Source organism: Triticum aestivum, chromosome 3B (assembly GCF_018294505.1).
Source record: "Triticum aestivum cultivar Chinese Spring chromosome 3B, IWGSC CS RefSeq v2.1, whole genome shotgun sequence".
Lineage (NCBI taxonomy): Eukaryota > Viridiplantae > Streptophyta > Magnoliopsida > Poales > Poaceae > Triticum > Triticum aestivum.
The window spans coordinates 208133702-208149551 of NC_057801.1; positions in this window are offsets into that span (position 1 = coordinate 208133702).

Consider the following 15850-nt stretch of genomic DNA (forward strand, 5'->3'; position numbering starts at 1 on the left):
GAGACTACCTGGATACTCGTCGTAGCTTTTCTCCTTCCCTGGCTGTTGCATCATGAGTTCGGCAGGTCTACTGCCGGACAGGGCCTCTGGTAAACGAAGTCCTGAGGATAAGAAAAAAGGAAAGAAAAAGGATGACCGACTTGGGAGACCCTGGCGTGGTTGAGCCGCACTCTGGGCCTGCCATGGTCGTGCCCCTCCCCATATGCCCATGGTATCTCCAGAGCATAGCGATGTACGCGGAGTACTGGTTTTGCAATGTTGCGAGGGCTGGGGTTGGGCCGCATTGCTATGCGTGCTCGGAACGTGCCACGTGGTCTTGTTGTAGGTTACTCCAGGCGCCTTTGGCGGTGTCCGGTCGCTTAACGGCCGGACTCGAGAATTGCCTTAAGAGGCTGCTCTGCATTTCTGCCGCGAGAGCCGCTGTATGCTCCTCCGTTCAGAGAGAGCGTTCAGTGTTTCCGTTGACCGTGATAACTCCTCGAGGGCCTGGCATCTTGAGCTTGAGGTATGTGTAGTGCGGCACCAAATTGAACTTTGCAAATGCGGTTCGTCCGAGGAGTGCATGATAGCCGCTGCGGAACGGAACTATGTCGAAGATTAACTCCTCGCTTCGAAAGTTATCCGGGGATCCGAAGACCACTTCCAGTGTAACTGAGCCTGTACAATTGGCTTCTACACCTGGTATGACGCCTTTGAAGGTCGTCTTTGTGGGTTTAATACTTGAGGGGTCTATGCCCATCTTGCGCACTGTATCCTGATAAAGCAGGTTCAGGCTGCTGCCGCCGTCCATCAGGACTCTAGTGAGGTGAAACCCGTCGACGATTGGGTCTAGAACCAATGCGGCGAATCCGCCATGGCGGATGCTGGTGGGGTGGTCCCTTCGATCAAATGTTATCGGGCAGGAGGACCATGGATTGATCTTTGGGGTGACTGGCTCCATCGCATATACGTCCCTGAGTGCACGATTCCGCTCCCTTTTGGGTATGTGGGTTGCGTATATCATGTTCACCGTCCGCACTTGTGGGGGGAAACCCTTCTGTCCTCTATTGTTCGGCGGCCGTATCTCCTCCTCGTCGTTGCTATGCAGCCCCTTGTCATTGCCATCGGTGATTAACTTACCTGCCTGTTTGAACACCCAACATCTCTGTTGGTGTGATTAGCTGGCTTTTCGGGGGTGTCGTGTATCTGGCACGAGCGATCGAGTATCCGGTCCAAATTGGACGGGCCTGGAGTAGTTCTTTTGAATGGCTTTTTCCGCTGACCGGGTTTAGAGCCTCTGAATCTGGCGTTGACTGCCGTGTCTTCAGTATTATCGCCGTTAATGCGGCGTTTGTGCTTATTGCGACGTGACCTGCCACTGCTGTCTTTGGTATCCGAACTACCAGAGTTTTTATTGAGGTTGTTACTGCGGGCTAGCCAGCTGTCCTCTCCCGCACAGAAGCGGGTCACGAGTGATGTGAGGGATGCCATGGATTTCGGCTTTTCCTGTCCTAGGTGCCGGGCAAGCCACTCGTCGCGGATGTTATGTTTGAAGGCTGCGAGGGCCTCTGCATCCGGATAGTCGACGATTTGATTTTTCTTGGTTAAGAACCGTGTCCAGAATTGTCTGGCCGATTCGTCTGGCTGCTGAATTATGTGGCTTAGGTCTTCATCGTCTGGTGGTCGCACATATGTGCCCTGGAAGTTATCAAGGAATGCAGCTTCCAGGTCCTCCCAACACCCTATTGATTCTGCTGGCAAGCTGTTAAGCCAATGTCGAGCTGGTCCTTTAAACTTGAGTGGGAGGTATTTGATAGCGTGAAGATCATCACCGCGGGCCATGTGGATATGAAGGAGATAGTCTTCAATCCAAACCGCGGGGTTTGTTGTGCCATCATAGGATTCAATGTTCACGGGTTTGAACCCTTCGGGGATCTAATGTTCACGGGTCTATTGTGCCATCTGTGAAGCATAATGGGTGTGCGGCGCCTCTGTATTGGGCTATATCACGACGTAGCTCAAGCGAGCTTTGTCTATTGTGTTCGGCCCGGCCGGATTTGCTGTATCCAGCGCGACGGTTGTCGTCGCGTATCGTGGGGCGCCCACGCGATCCATAGATCGATCTTGATTGTCTTGCCTTATCCTCCAATATGTCTCGCAAGTCCCGCGCATTCCCCCGTGGCTTTGTACTTTTCGAGCGATGCCGGGGTACGGCTTTTGTGGAAGGCCTAGAGGCCTCTCTGTCGCGGCCATAAGGTGGCCGGTCGGCCGTATTGAGCACTAGTGATGTAGGTTTATATGCTTCCTCCTCTCGGGGCAGCAGCTTGCGTTTGGGGAAGCTTTTGGAGGGGCATTCGAGTTCGTACTCTTCGCCTCCGAGGACTTCAGTCCATCTGTCGGCTTGCAAATCTTGATAAGCTCTAAGCTGTTGCTGCTTTTTTTGAGGCTGCTTGCCGTGGCCATAAGCCTGCGTTTGAAACACTCTTGCTCGATGGGATCCTTAGGCACGACAAATTCGTCATCGTCGAGGCTTGCCTCGTCTCCGGAGGGAGGCATGTAATTATCGTCCTCTACCTCTTCGCCTGCCGCTCTCTCGTGAGGGCTGGCTTCTCCGCACAACTATGCTGAATCTTGCTGGAGGGGGTTGTCTTCGGCACTATCCGGGGTGTTATTATCTCCGGTGCCGGAATTTCCATTCTTGCTGTGACGGGATTTGGAGTGGCGCCGCTGACGCCGGTGCTTAGGCTGCTTTTTGGAGGGGTCATCCTCCGTTGTTCCATCGCCATTCCCATCCTTTGGGATGTCCACCATGTATATGTCGTATGACAAGGTGGCTTTCCAGTGCCGAGTAGGCGCTGGTTCCTGGTCGTCTCCGGCATCGTCGTCCATACCGTCGATGTCTTCGGAGTCGAAGTCTAGCATGTCGGTTAAGTCGTGGACAGTGGCTATGAAGTGGGTGGTGGGTGGGTTTTTAATTTCTTCGTCGTCCGCATCCCAACCGTCCTGACCGTAGTCCGGCCAGGGCTCTCCTGATAACGAGAGATACTTTAGCGAATTCAGGATGTCGCCAAAAGGCGAGTGCTGAAAGATGTCCGCAGCGGTGAACTCCATGATCGGCGCCCAATCGGATTCGATTGGTAGGGGCGCAGGAGGTTCAGAGTCCGGCGAGGAATCCGGCACCTCGGAGTCACAAGCTTCACAAGGGACAGGGTCGGTATTCGGCTCCATCGCCATAGAGGTGGCGGTGCCCGAGGCGGTGTCTAGCCACCCATCCTCGATCGGCGCAGTCGGCTCCGAGTTAAGGGTCGGAGCGGACTCTTGTGCGGCCTCCATGGCACAGTCCGGCTGCAGAGCTAAATCATGCCCGTCGTGACAGTGCGGCGCGCTCGGCTGTGGCTCTAATCCGTCGAAGATCAAGTCTCGGCAGATGTCGGCCGTATAGTTCAAACTTCCAAATCTGACCTGATGGCCAGGGGCGTAGCTTTGAATGTGCTCCAGATGGCCAAGTGAATTGGCCCGCAGTGCAAAGCCGCCGAATACGAAGATCTGTCCGGGGAGAAAAGTCTCACCCTGGACCGCGTCGTTGTTGATGATCGAAGGAGCCATCGGGCCTATGAGCGACGACATAGAGGAACTCTCAATGAAAGCACCAATGTCGGTGTCAAAACCGGCGGATCTCGGGTAGGGGGTCCCGAACTATGCGTCTAGGCGGATGGTAACAGGAGACAAGGGACACGAAGTTTTTACCCAGGTTCGGGCCCTCTCGATGGAGGTTAAACCCTACTCCTGCTTGATTGATATTGATGATATGGGTAGTACAAGAGTAGATCTACCACAAGATCAAGGAGGCTAAACCCTAGAAGCTAGCCTATGGTATGATTGTTGTTCGTCCTACGGACTAAAACCCTCCAGTTTATATAGACACCGGAGAGGGCTAGGGTTACACAGAGTCGGTTACAATGGTAGGAGATCTACATATCCGTATTGCCAAACTTGCCTTCCACGCCAAGGAAAGTCCCATCCGGACACGGGACGAAGTCTTCAATCTTGTATCTTCATAGTCTTGGAGTCCGGCCAATGATGATAGTTCAGCTATCCGGACAACCCCTAGTCCAGGACTCCCTCAATAGCACTATTATGTCATGACACTAATAATATTCCCTCCCTGCTCCACCACATGATTCACCTCCATAGACAAACATTCACACGTACATGATTCAGCATAGGGTCCTACTAAAGATTTGTTTAACTCCAACAGGAAAATTAGGCAGTAATAAATTAGTGGTATTTAAGTGCTTCTAATTAATTAAGTGAGACAGCAGAAGTGGAAGGGCTCCCTGGAGGACCGTCTCATATGTAAGGTAGTCGTTGCCGGAGCCCTTGAATAGCCTCGACTAAGGCCTCTGGCTTCAGCAAGATCGCCTTCGCACTAATTATTCTTCTTCTTCCTCTTCATGCTCTGTTTCTCTTTCTCCTCACCAGTTGGTGAAACCAAGTACATGATTGGCCTTCTATTTCAGAATTGGTTTTGTCAGTGAGGGAGTACAAGTGTACTAGTAAAAAACAGCATTATTTTCTCATGGCAGTCAGAAAATAGAGACGAACACATGCATTAAATATCATTCTTACCTAAAGGAAGGATATGGCACCAATATGGATGATGAGGATTGGAACACAGATCTCCCTTTGTGCAGTTCCACCAAAATGAACCAACTGTTCCATCTGACATTCCAGTTAAACAGCACAAAAGTCACTTCTTTTAAGAAGAGTTTTGTGTTGTGCACCAAAAGGTCACAACAGCAACCATGTGAATTGGATATCCCTATTTGCACAAAAAGGCACAGAGGAAACAGTCAGACTCTCAAACAATTATAGGCAAAAACATTTGGCTAAACTTGTCAGAGTCTCAAACAATTACAGGCAAAAACAGTGGCATGGCTTCATTTTTACCTGGGACATTATATTAAGAACAGCTAAGGCTGCGTTCGGTTCACAGGTTTGGTGCAGGATTTTCGTAGGAACTCAATTCCTACCGTATTCTTTCCCTTCCAACCGTTCGGAACACGGGAAAGGTGAATAGTGTTTCATAAGAAAGCTGGTCTGGTAGTACTGATTCCATTGGATTAGAAACATCCACGCGCTGCTCATTTTTCGGGCGGAAGCCCGAGGCAGGCGCTCGCTGCCATGCGTTAGACAGGTTGCGGTGCTGTGTTTACCGGAATGAAAAAATCAACCTATGTGTGGTACGTGAGGTGAGGACAAGAGTAGTCACTGTGCAGTTGATTAAACAAATAGCATCTCATACTGCCAAGCATGCTACTCTAAAAAAACAAATATGTACATTTCGTAGTCCATCCGAACACATTCTCGTGAGAGTTTCCTCCGGTTCGCTGTTCCATAGTTTTATACCTACATTCCTTTCCTATTCCTCTATTTTCATCAAGACCTATGTTTTCTGCCCCTTTATTCCAATCGGAGCCTAAATATTTGGTATAAGGGCATGGGACAGTGGGTGCACCAGCAGTACAGCACCATGTACGTAAACAGGGGCATAAAGTGGTGAGTCATAGTTTGTTTCCCCAAGAAACAAACATCCAAGAAACATATCTGGGTTGGTCCCATTTTTGTTCACTCTAGCCACCTACTCCTATGTGTGGATTGCAAATCTAGTCCTGGTCATACCACTGTGTATAGCGTTACCCCTATAGTTCCCTTTTCGACCAAGAGAGCGGTTGGATGACCAGTCTGTACTACTTTCATCCCCTTTCCTTCCTGTTTGTACCAAGTCCGATGTACATACAAAATTCCCCCATCCCCACTTTATTTCAATGACAAGTATTTTCGGACGGAGGGAGTACAAGATTCGACTCCATGAAGTAGCTTTATCTCTTACAATAGAAAAAAAAAGGTGACGTTGGACCAACCGATCGAGAGGGGCTGAGAGGTAGAAAATGATGCACATGCAGCGACATAGCGAGCTGGGGAAGTAGAGCTAACGCGGTTTCAAACGAAGATATACCTGAAGGTTATCGGGATGTGGATAGGTGGGCGGCGGGAGGCCGGATCCGCCCACAGGCAACGACAAAGGGATCGGAGGACCTCCCGCGCCGGTGCTCGGCCAGAGATAATAGTGCGGCCGGCAGTGGGTCTCCTCCCTCGCTGTCGACGATGGCCTAAATGCTGCCCCTCCTCGCCTTCACCGGTGGAGGAGGATACGTCCAGATCTGTAACCAGCGGTGAGGATAGAAAGCCAGTGTTTTTTGATGGGAGAAAGACAGGGTTACTACCCCTATCTTGTTTAGATCTGGAGAGGATGAGAGTGTGTGAATAGAGCAGCCCTAGCAAGCAAGCGCGGAGGCTCCGTCCTATATATAAGTAGTGGGGTAGTTTTCCTTTTTCACTCCATCAAAACAATCATTTAAAATTGTGTACGACTACATGCCAGGTTGCAGTTTTTTTAGTTGTTGATTGTTTTTTGAGATAGCTACCCGCTTGTTCCAAGTGGTGTTACGGTGTGCCAGGTCGCACTTTGTATGGTAGTACTACAAGTCCCTCAATTAAATGAACAACCACCCCCTCGTAAAAATTGTGAACAAGCCCACGGCTAAAATTAGCGGAAATGTGGGTTGCCCCAACATGCATTATTATTTATATTTTCTACTCCCTCCATTCCTAAATATAAGTCTTTTTTATTAGCCACACCTAAGACAAGAATTTTTTATTAACAGTGAACCCCACGTGTCATAGACACAAAAATTGTGGCAAGATTCCCTTAGGAAAGCCAAAGTGTGTCTAACAATTTGAGCAACTCAGGTTAGGCAAGTGTGGCAAGTGTGGGGAAAATAATGTGGCAACATAAGACAAACATAGTCACAATCCAAACAGCCCCGTGATTTTTTGTGACATGCATGAAAATTTGGTTAGTTAAATTTATAGTCAAAATTTGGCAAGGTGCATCAAATCAACACATGCAAGTATCAAAAGGAAAGTCACGGCATGCATGCATGCGTTGTACTCCCTCCGTTTCCAAATATAAGTCTTTTTAGAGATTGCAACAAGTGACTACTCCCTCCGTTCCTAAATGTAAGTTTTTTTAGGGATTCCACTACAAACTACATACGGATGTATATAGACATATTTTAGAGTGTAGATTCACTCATTTTGTTTTGTATGTAGTTCATAGTGAAATCTCTAAAAAAGATTTATATTTTGGAACGGAGGGAGTACATACGAAGCAGAATATGTATACTCCTACATATGAAGTAGCCTATTTGAAATGTGTAAAAAGAGTTTTATCGAATGCACTGCTTTGATGTGTCGCGTCAACTCGTACAAGCCCGAGAAATTTGATTACTGCGACGCCCTCTCCCTCGCGGACTGAGCTCCCGTGCCTTAATTGCACCTGCCTTTGGCTGCATGACAGGTGGGCCAACCATGTGTTGGCCCCACCTGTCATGGACGCAAAGGCAGGAGCAGTAAATAGAAGCTTTCGCTACACGCTATCCCTCCCGCACGGGACATGCAGGAGTGGATTCGATACTTTAGAAGTAGGAGTAACATCATTGTTCGTCTTCTCGAAGAGGCGAAGAGCCAAGTGCAAGCCGAATGTGGCAGTTGCGAATGCTCGCGTGGTGCAGTTCCTTAGAGTACTAGCCAGGCTCTTGCATGAGACAAAATTGCTATTGTTTAACAATTAAACTCCATTATCCATTGGTTGATACTCATTCTGCATAGGTCCACGCGCTTAGCACCGTTTCCTCCTGGGGTCACCAATGTTTATTTGCTAATTAATAGCATTCCATGCAATTAACTAGCCTTTGCAAGTCATTAAAAGCATGTACACCTCTCATCTCTTATTGGTTGATACGTATGTCAAGAAATAAGAAATGAGCTAGAAGTTAATGCACCGCGCCTAAGTGTTTTGGGACTATTTGGTTTTCGTAAGAGGACTTACACACCTAGACGGAGGGAGTAGTATAGACCTGTAAACCGGAAAGGAGTATTTGCCTTTCTAGAGATTTCAACAAGTGACTAAACTTCGGCTCAAAAAAACAAGTGACTAGACTACATCGTGTGCAGTACCCCCTCCCTTCCGGTTTATAGGGCTCAAATCTCAAATCTCATGAACCAAGGCATTTTGCGATTGGAGGAATGTATCTCATACTTTACAAAACTACCCTAATTAAACTCATGCATTAATTACGTAGTTCTCTCGTTTTCCTCTCCGCCTTGGTCGCGGTGCACAATATTGAGAGAGTGCTTTGATACGTTTTAGTCTCATGACTAAAAGTAGTGGGACTAAAACTTGTTAGCCTCATACATGCTTGGGTCCAAATACTAAAGAGACTAAAATCAAGTTAATGACATTTCAAATCATCCGGGCCCGCCTGCCATCCACCAAATCACAACGAGGTGCTACAGTCGATACTCACCTCTCACCCCGGTGTTGCCGTCATGACCCGTCATATCACAAAACCCACACCTTTACCAGCAGTTTTAAGGTGGCCTCCAAGTTGGACTGGACAAAGCAACCATCATTTCATTGGAACACCCATTCAAGCCTTTTCTTCCCTTTCTTGAAGAAAACCTCACTCCAGGCTACTCACTTCTGCCATTTTTCTTCTCTAGCGATGAAGGAAAGGTGGGCGAATCAGCTATGCTGCTATATTTTCATTCCAATAATCTTCTTTTTGCGAAGCACTGACCGATTCTCACATCCTATTCTTTTCCCGTTTTCATTGCGATTGTGGTTTCCTTTCGATTGCTTTTTGTTTGTCAGTCCATTGATGGATCCTGGAGCACTAGGCAAAGAGTTGCCGGCGGACAACCCACTGGAGACAGCGATCTCCAGGAAGCGAGCACCGACCAACAAGTTGACCATGTTGGCGGGCCAACCCATGGAGACGAAGAACTCCAAGAAACAAGCACTGGCCAAAGAGTTGAGGACGTTGGCGGATGAACTCCTCAAAGGAAGTTGGAAGAACAGCAAGGGCGCCACCGTGCCTACCCCAGGAGCTCTGATTGCCACCTATGTGAGGCTCAAGACCGAGTTTGAGGAGATAGTCGCTGTTGAGAAGCAGTATTCCCCTGGCAAGGTGATGGCCCCCATCGAGGATGAGGAGATGGCCCCCGGAGGGATGAGATCCCCGGTGAGCTGCACAAGGTAAAAAATAATGGCTTATTACCATAGTTATGGTTTTTGATTATTTGCAATGTGCTTGCTTTTTGATTATTTGCAATGTGCTTGCTAATATGTTAGTGTTGTGCAGGTGCCGGTGGTTGTCCTTGCTGATTCCGATGTCGTGGCCCGTCCTGTTGGCATTGCCCCGGAGATCGATTCCGATGCCATTGTCCATCCTATGGACATTGCCCCAGAGATCGATTTCGATGTCACGGTCAGTCCTGTGGACATCGCCCCAGAAATCGATTCCCATGCCGCTGTCCGTGTTGTGGTCATTGTCCGAGAGATCGATGACAAGAAATAGTTGGTCGCGCTAATCCTTCAGAGTAGTTTGCATTGCCCTGTGTTTAATTACCAGAATGATGTGTGTTATCAAACCATCTTAGGGCTAGTGCATTGTCTTGTGTGGGCGGATCTTGCTACTTTTGTTTGATAGTGAATCATGCGATGAATCATGCAAATCCTCTCCGAGTTATGGAAACAGATGTATCCTCACCAGCTTTTGATGTAATATATGGCATGCTTAGATGTAAGTTTGAACTGTTTATCATATCAGCAGGGCTTGTTTGATGATTCTTGGTGTTAGTAGGCTAGCTACTGTGCGAGCTATACTTATCCCTCGTCGATCGACCAATAGCCCTAGCTCCTAAAATTGTAGACTTAGCGATCGATCAGACAATTGTCGACATACATTCAGGCCTCATTTGGTTCGTAGGGTAGGAAAATCGTAGCAAAAGTACAGAGAACGTGCAACACAAAATGACATACTCCCTCCATTCCAAAATAGATGACCTAGGCGGGCTAGTTTGGCCAGTGGGTTTCAGCGATATGACGTGGTACAGTGTCGTCCAGTCTTCGCGTGTGGTAGCAGTATTGCGGGTACAGTAAGTTTTCTTGAAGAAGCGGAATTCAACGAAGTCATGATGGTTCCTTCGTCCGAACAACTTACGGTGGGAAAGGTTGGGCCTGCAATATGACTGGGGTAGACCAGGATAATTTTGTGCATTGCAGGTGGACCAGGATGGTCGACGTCCCACATGTCGGCGAATGAAAGTATTCTTTCCGATATAGAGGACGAGCAACGAGTATTCATTGTTTACTTTTGATGAAAGCTACTGTCTCCACTGTTACTCCTTGACTTTGTCAATGCCTCTCTCTCCTCCACATAAGCGAGGACTACTTGCTATGCATGCAGCGGGTAGCTGGCGTCTTGAGGGGCCAAGGCGGTGAGAGCGGGCTCCGGAAGAAATCCGGACTCCAGCATGGCCCACCTCACATTATCACCATATATTTCTTGGAGTCCGTGCGCGGCGGGCGGGCGATCTCTTCTCCCTCCCCCATTTCTCTCTTCTCAGCTGACGCCCGCCGAGCGATTAGATTTCGGCTATCGACGGTTTATTCAATTACGGTCCCACATGTCAGTGAAATTGCAAGACAATGCATGTCCCCTTTGGTGAGTAGCGTGCGAGCCGGACTGTTGGGGTTGCAACGCGTACGAGTCGTAAGTGTGCCACCTTTTCCTTTAGAACTTGCAAAGCGTAACATTTTCGCGTGATCGGTCGATAGAAATCCAGAACAAAATGATGAGGGTGGTGCTTTCCCGCTCGTTAGGCGGGCTAGTTCGAGTGATATGACGTGCTACAGTGCCGTCCACTTGCTCCATTTTTATGTAAGCAAGAGTTTACACTCGTACGCGGGAGGAGTGCGAAACACCGCGGATCTGATTTTCATCGAGGGATAACTGTTCCCTGCCAAATAATGGAGGATTGTTAGCGATTATAGCATGATAGTTAGGGCATCTCCAGTGCTGGCCCACAAATTTACACCGGCATCTGTCCGAGGACACTGATGGATGCCATCCGATGCTTCCCGCATACCTTTCGACAACTATATGAACTAACCGGACGAAATTCGTGTAAACAAAGCTAATTTCAAATTAACCGGATGAAATTCATTACATTTCGAAAACTTTTCCTACAAACTGGACGAAATTCATTACATATTTCGCACAAACCATACTAAACCTACTGTAAACCTAATCTAAACGATCGCCGGCGCCCGACCACCAAGTCCGGCCATGAACCCGAGAAAGCCGGCCATTGCCTTTGCCTCCTCCTCATCCGCCTCGATAACCTCCTCCTCCGGCCGAAGCACAAGGTTATGAAGATTTCCGCCTCCACGTCGCCGTCAAGCGGCTAATCGGCCACCGATGTTTACCCCACCAAGCTTGGCGTCGACTGAGTGGAGTAGCAGTGGCCTTCCCGGGACCAGAGTGGCGGCGACCTACCGTGTACTACTCTTCCTCATTGCCGGCTGCGCCCGTGCACGCGCGCCGGCTTCGTGGTCGTGGCGCCGGAGGGCGGCCCCGGGGGTGCCGGCGATCTCCTTCGTTTGCTCATGCAATAGTACGTCAAAGAAAACTTTGGAGCGCGCCCGGAGCGCAGCCGCCGATGTCCCTCGTCTGCTCCTGCGATAGTACGTCCAAGAGAGCTTCGGAGCGCCACGAGGCCATGGTTGAAGTGGTGCCGACAGAAGGAAGGGACCGGAGGAGAACAAGTGTGGGTCTTTGGCTGGGAGCTGGGGCTCAAGTTAATATAGCGGGCGAATGGCAATGAGCCGTGGCAGATGGATGGACAACTGGCGCCAGAGTAGGTTCGTCGGGCGTGAATGCGGACGCTGCTTCAGTGACTTAACTGCAGATGCGTTTGGGTCTCTGACATGTGGGCCCAACGGGCGTCTGGCCCGCATGTCAGTGACACACCAATTGCACCTGCAGTTAAGCCCAGTGAATGCGGCATTGACATTCTGGAGAGACGGTGACCATACAATGTCAGTGACACACCAATTTCAGGCGCATGCGGACTGTTTGACTGGTCAACCATACAAATACGGAGCTATACGCTGAGCCAGCGACCGTACAATCACCATATCTCGTATACAATGATCAAAGTGAGCTATTAAGACAAGTTCGATGACCGCCAATGCATTTTACTCGGTAATAAATGACCAGAATTGAAGGGCAATCCTAATTTGCTTCGTCTTCTGTCCTTGAGCTCTTGACAAACCAATGCACTATACGGTTGTCCGGCCACTCCACCCTAGAGCTCTCACCAAGCATTGTTCATGCCACCGCGCCACACACTAACCGGTAAGGCAGCGATGGCATCCCGCCGCGCCGAGTTCCTCGCCGCCCACGAACGCACACAAAATGGTAGGGAAGCGATGGCATCCCGCCGTGCCGAGTTCATCGCCGCTCGCGACCTCACAACTATGTGGGAGGAATTTGAAGATGCCAAGGCCGAATGGGCGGTAGAGCAAGAGGCGGCCAAAGCCACACAGAGGGAGCAGAAAAGTCAGAAAGCACTCAAGAAAAGAGAGGCCCGCCGCCGCAAGAAAGAAAAGGACGCACGCGCTGCTGCGGAGAGGTCGGCGGAGATCCAAGCACGGTGGGGTGTCGCCTATAAAGCCAGGAAGGAGAACGACGGCGTCTGGCCAGCATGTGAGAAGTAGTAGTACTAGTAGTTAGTGTGTGTGTCTGTGTCTGAGTATGAGCATGTACCAGTACTACTAGTTACTACTGTAGTTTTTACAGCAAATTACCAGTACATTAGCCTAGACTAAGTGGAAAAATTCCTATCCTATGCATCAAATGGCATCTGTTTCTCTATAGGAATTGAGATGCATGTCATCTCACTTCCTATGATTTTCATATTCCTATCCTATGAACGAAAGGAGGCCTCTGTTGGAGTAAATACTGTAGCTAGCAGTACTGCTGGTACAGTAGTTTTCTTCAAGAAGAGGAATTCAACGAAGTCATGATGGTTCATTCATCCGAGCAACTTCAAAGTGGGAAGTGGGCCTGTGATTTGACGGCTCATTAGTCATTGTTACTGTGGCGCGACGACCTGGGTGACTCTCCCTTGGAGTTCTGCGTGCATGGCAAGTGGACCAGGATGGTCGACGTCCCACATGTTAGCGAACCGAAGTATTCTTTCCGATATCGAGGAGCAAGGAAACCTCGTGGTATAGTATCACTGCTGATTGGTTCGCAAAAAAATAGTATCACTGTCGATTTATAATTATTTTTTATTTCTGATGAATGCTAGCGTTTCAACTCTTACGATGAAGGGTGCCAAACACGGCACGTGCTGGATATCCCACACGTCAGCGAAAGGAGTGGGACATGAACAATGTGGTAGAGCCCAGCATAAAAAAACAGAGTGGTAGAGCGTCTCCATTTCTTCCACTTCTAGGTCGGAGACCACACGTAGTAGTACTTAGCTGCATGAACGATACAAAGTTCGACCTGGAGAGAAAGACACGTCTAGTTGGAAGGTCTCGGGACATACACGTAAACAAATATAAAAGTTAATATGTGCCTCCAACTAATATAGCAGTAGTAGAGTACTTAGACACGTACTCCATAACATCATCGTGCATTGCGCGTACAACATTTAGTGGTAGTACGTAGTAAGAGACAAATGCCGCGCAAGAGTTCCCTTCTCGACCTACTTTTGGGTGTTTGGTAGAGTGTATGGAGGGTGCATGAGTCCACACTAGTTTAGCACAAATACACTAGAAGCATGCATGAAGAGGGGTGTTGAGTTGAGCATGCATGAAGAGGGAAAAACTATGCTGAGACGAGAACGCAACCAAACACACTCTGTATGCCACGCATGTCCATACCATTTGTGCCTTTCTACTTCACTTACTGCGCTACATTACTCAGGTTCGTATGTCCACTCCTGGGTACATGTCCGTCTCGTAGTTCCAGTGCCACATGTTCTTCATATAGATGGAATGATCATTGCATAACACGTGCGCCTTGATGCTAGATGTCTCGCGTGTTGGAAAAAGGATGAACAAAGCTCACGTAAAAAAATAGAGTGGAAGAACATAGATTCTGGACGACCGAGAAAGAGCAAGGAACCTCGTGGTGGAGCGTCTGCACTCATAATATTAATATTATTCAGCGATATAAAATTAACCAATCATCTCCACAGTGGACTGGAAGAGTACGAAACATGGCAGCCCAGTGTAGTTACATCATACTAGTACATGGCTAACCCACGCTATCACCATATTTCTTGGCTTCCATGCGACACCTATCTCTAGTAATCCAGCAGCCTGTATCGCTTCTCCCTCCTCGTCTCTATCAAAGTGCAGCGGGCTAGCATTTCTGCCGTCTATTGAGGTCGGTTAACTATCACATGTTAGCGACATGCCAAGAGCATTCTAAAAAAATTCCTTTCACGTTCCGTTTTCAAAAAGAAAAAAATGCTTTCACGTACGAATTTGCCTGTATGCTTTGAGCAACTTGCATGTCCTATACTACTCCTGTTTGATACTCTAACTTAGCTAGAGGTTAGACTAACTCATGACTAACCCTGAACTAACTTAGCCAAAGAGGTTTTTGGGTGACAGGGTTAGATTGACAATAAATGCACTTCATGGAGAGAGAAAAGTTATTTTTCAGTGGTCCCAATGAGAACTATCTCCAGTTAGCACCTCTTGGGTGGGATAGTTTTTTTTTTGGTGGGTTCGGTGCAACTTGCTCCAATTTAAACCCTCATGCTTGGATACTTTAGGGCTATTTGAGACCCAACTAGCTCAAACTAACTCTAACCCATGGATCCAAATAGGGCCTATGGCCAGTCTCGACGCAGAGCAGTCGCGTGCACCGGGAAGCAGCGCTCTCTCGGCCGTCGCACCACTTCAAAGCCGGCGCCAGTGAGAGGTCGCCTCCGCTTTGGCCGGGCATTAATGCGGCACTAACGCTCTAGGCGACGCTGACCGTTTCACGTGGGAAGCGCGCGCTGGCAAGGGAGTATAGGTTTTGAACCGTTTCAGGTGTAGTAGTAATGGTAGTTTGCAAAACTACTCAATTATTGCAAGTTTCCTAAGAAATTGTGGTAAAAAATGTTACTCCACAGCCCGCTTCCCTTCTCCTTCCTGCTCGTGATTTACGTGGCCATGTTAACGTGGTTGTGCCAAAAAAATGTCACTTCCTGCTCGTGATTTGCGTTATATGATTACAAGCAAGATTCTCGTGCATTGCACGGAACATCAATATGCATTTTTTTACAAATCACCTATTGTGATTGACCCATGCAGGAGTAATCCCATGTGTAAAAACTAATGATATCTCGAGAATTTTATCGGAAAACTGGTATCTCGAGAATGTCATCAAAAAATGGAAGATGAGAGATAAGGCGAGGAGGAGTGGAGCGTGGTGGTGACTGGTGGTCGGAATGGGCGGAGGCATGGGGATGGACGGCGCCGGTAGGCGGCAGTGGCCACCATGCATGCTAGATTGTTCCAGAGACTTATTCCTTTTTTAATTGCTGAGCAATGAGGTTGCGGGAGATAATGATGTGGAGAGAGGTGCGGGTATCTTTTGTAAAATTATCATAGTTTTCTTCCTATCCGTCAGATATAGATCATACGGTCTGTATTACAAGATCGCAGGCACACCATCATCGCCAACTCGTTTTTTTATAAGGGTATACAGATGATAAGTTTGCTGACTACTAAAGTAAAGTGGAATCTGTCCATGTTATGCAAGTAAATAAAGGTGATTGTTTATCATACGGGTAAGGTTGGATGAAGGGTGGTTGGAACAAATGCTCCGCCTAGAGCATGTGTGTGTGAGATGGAGTCTTAGTGTGTGTGTGTGTGGTGTGTGTGTGT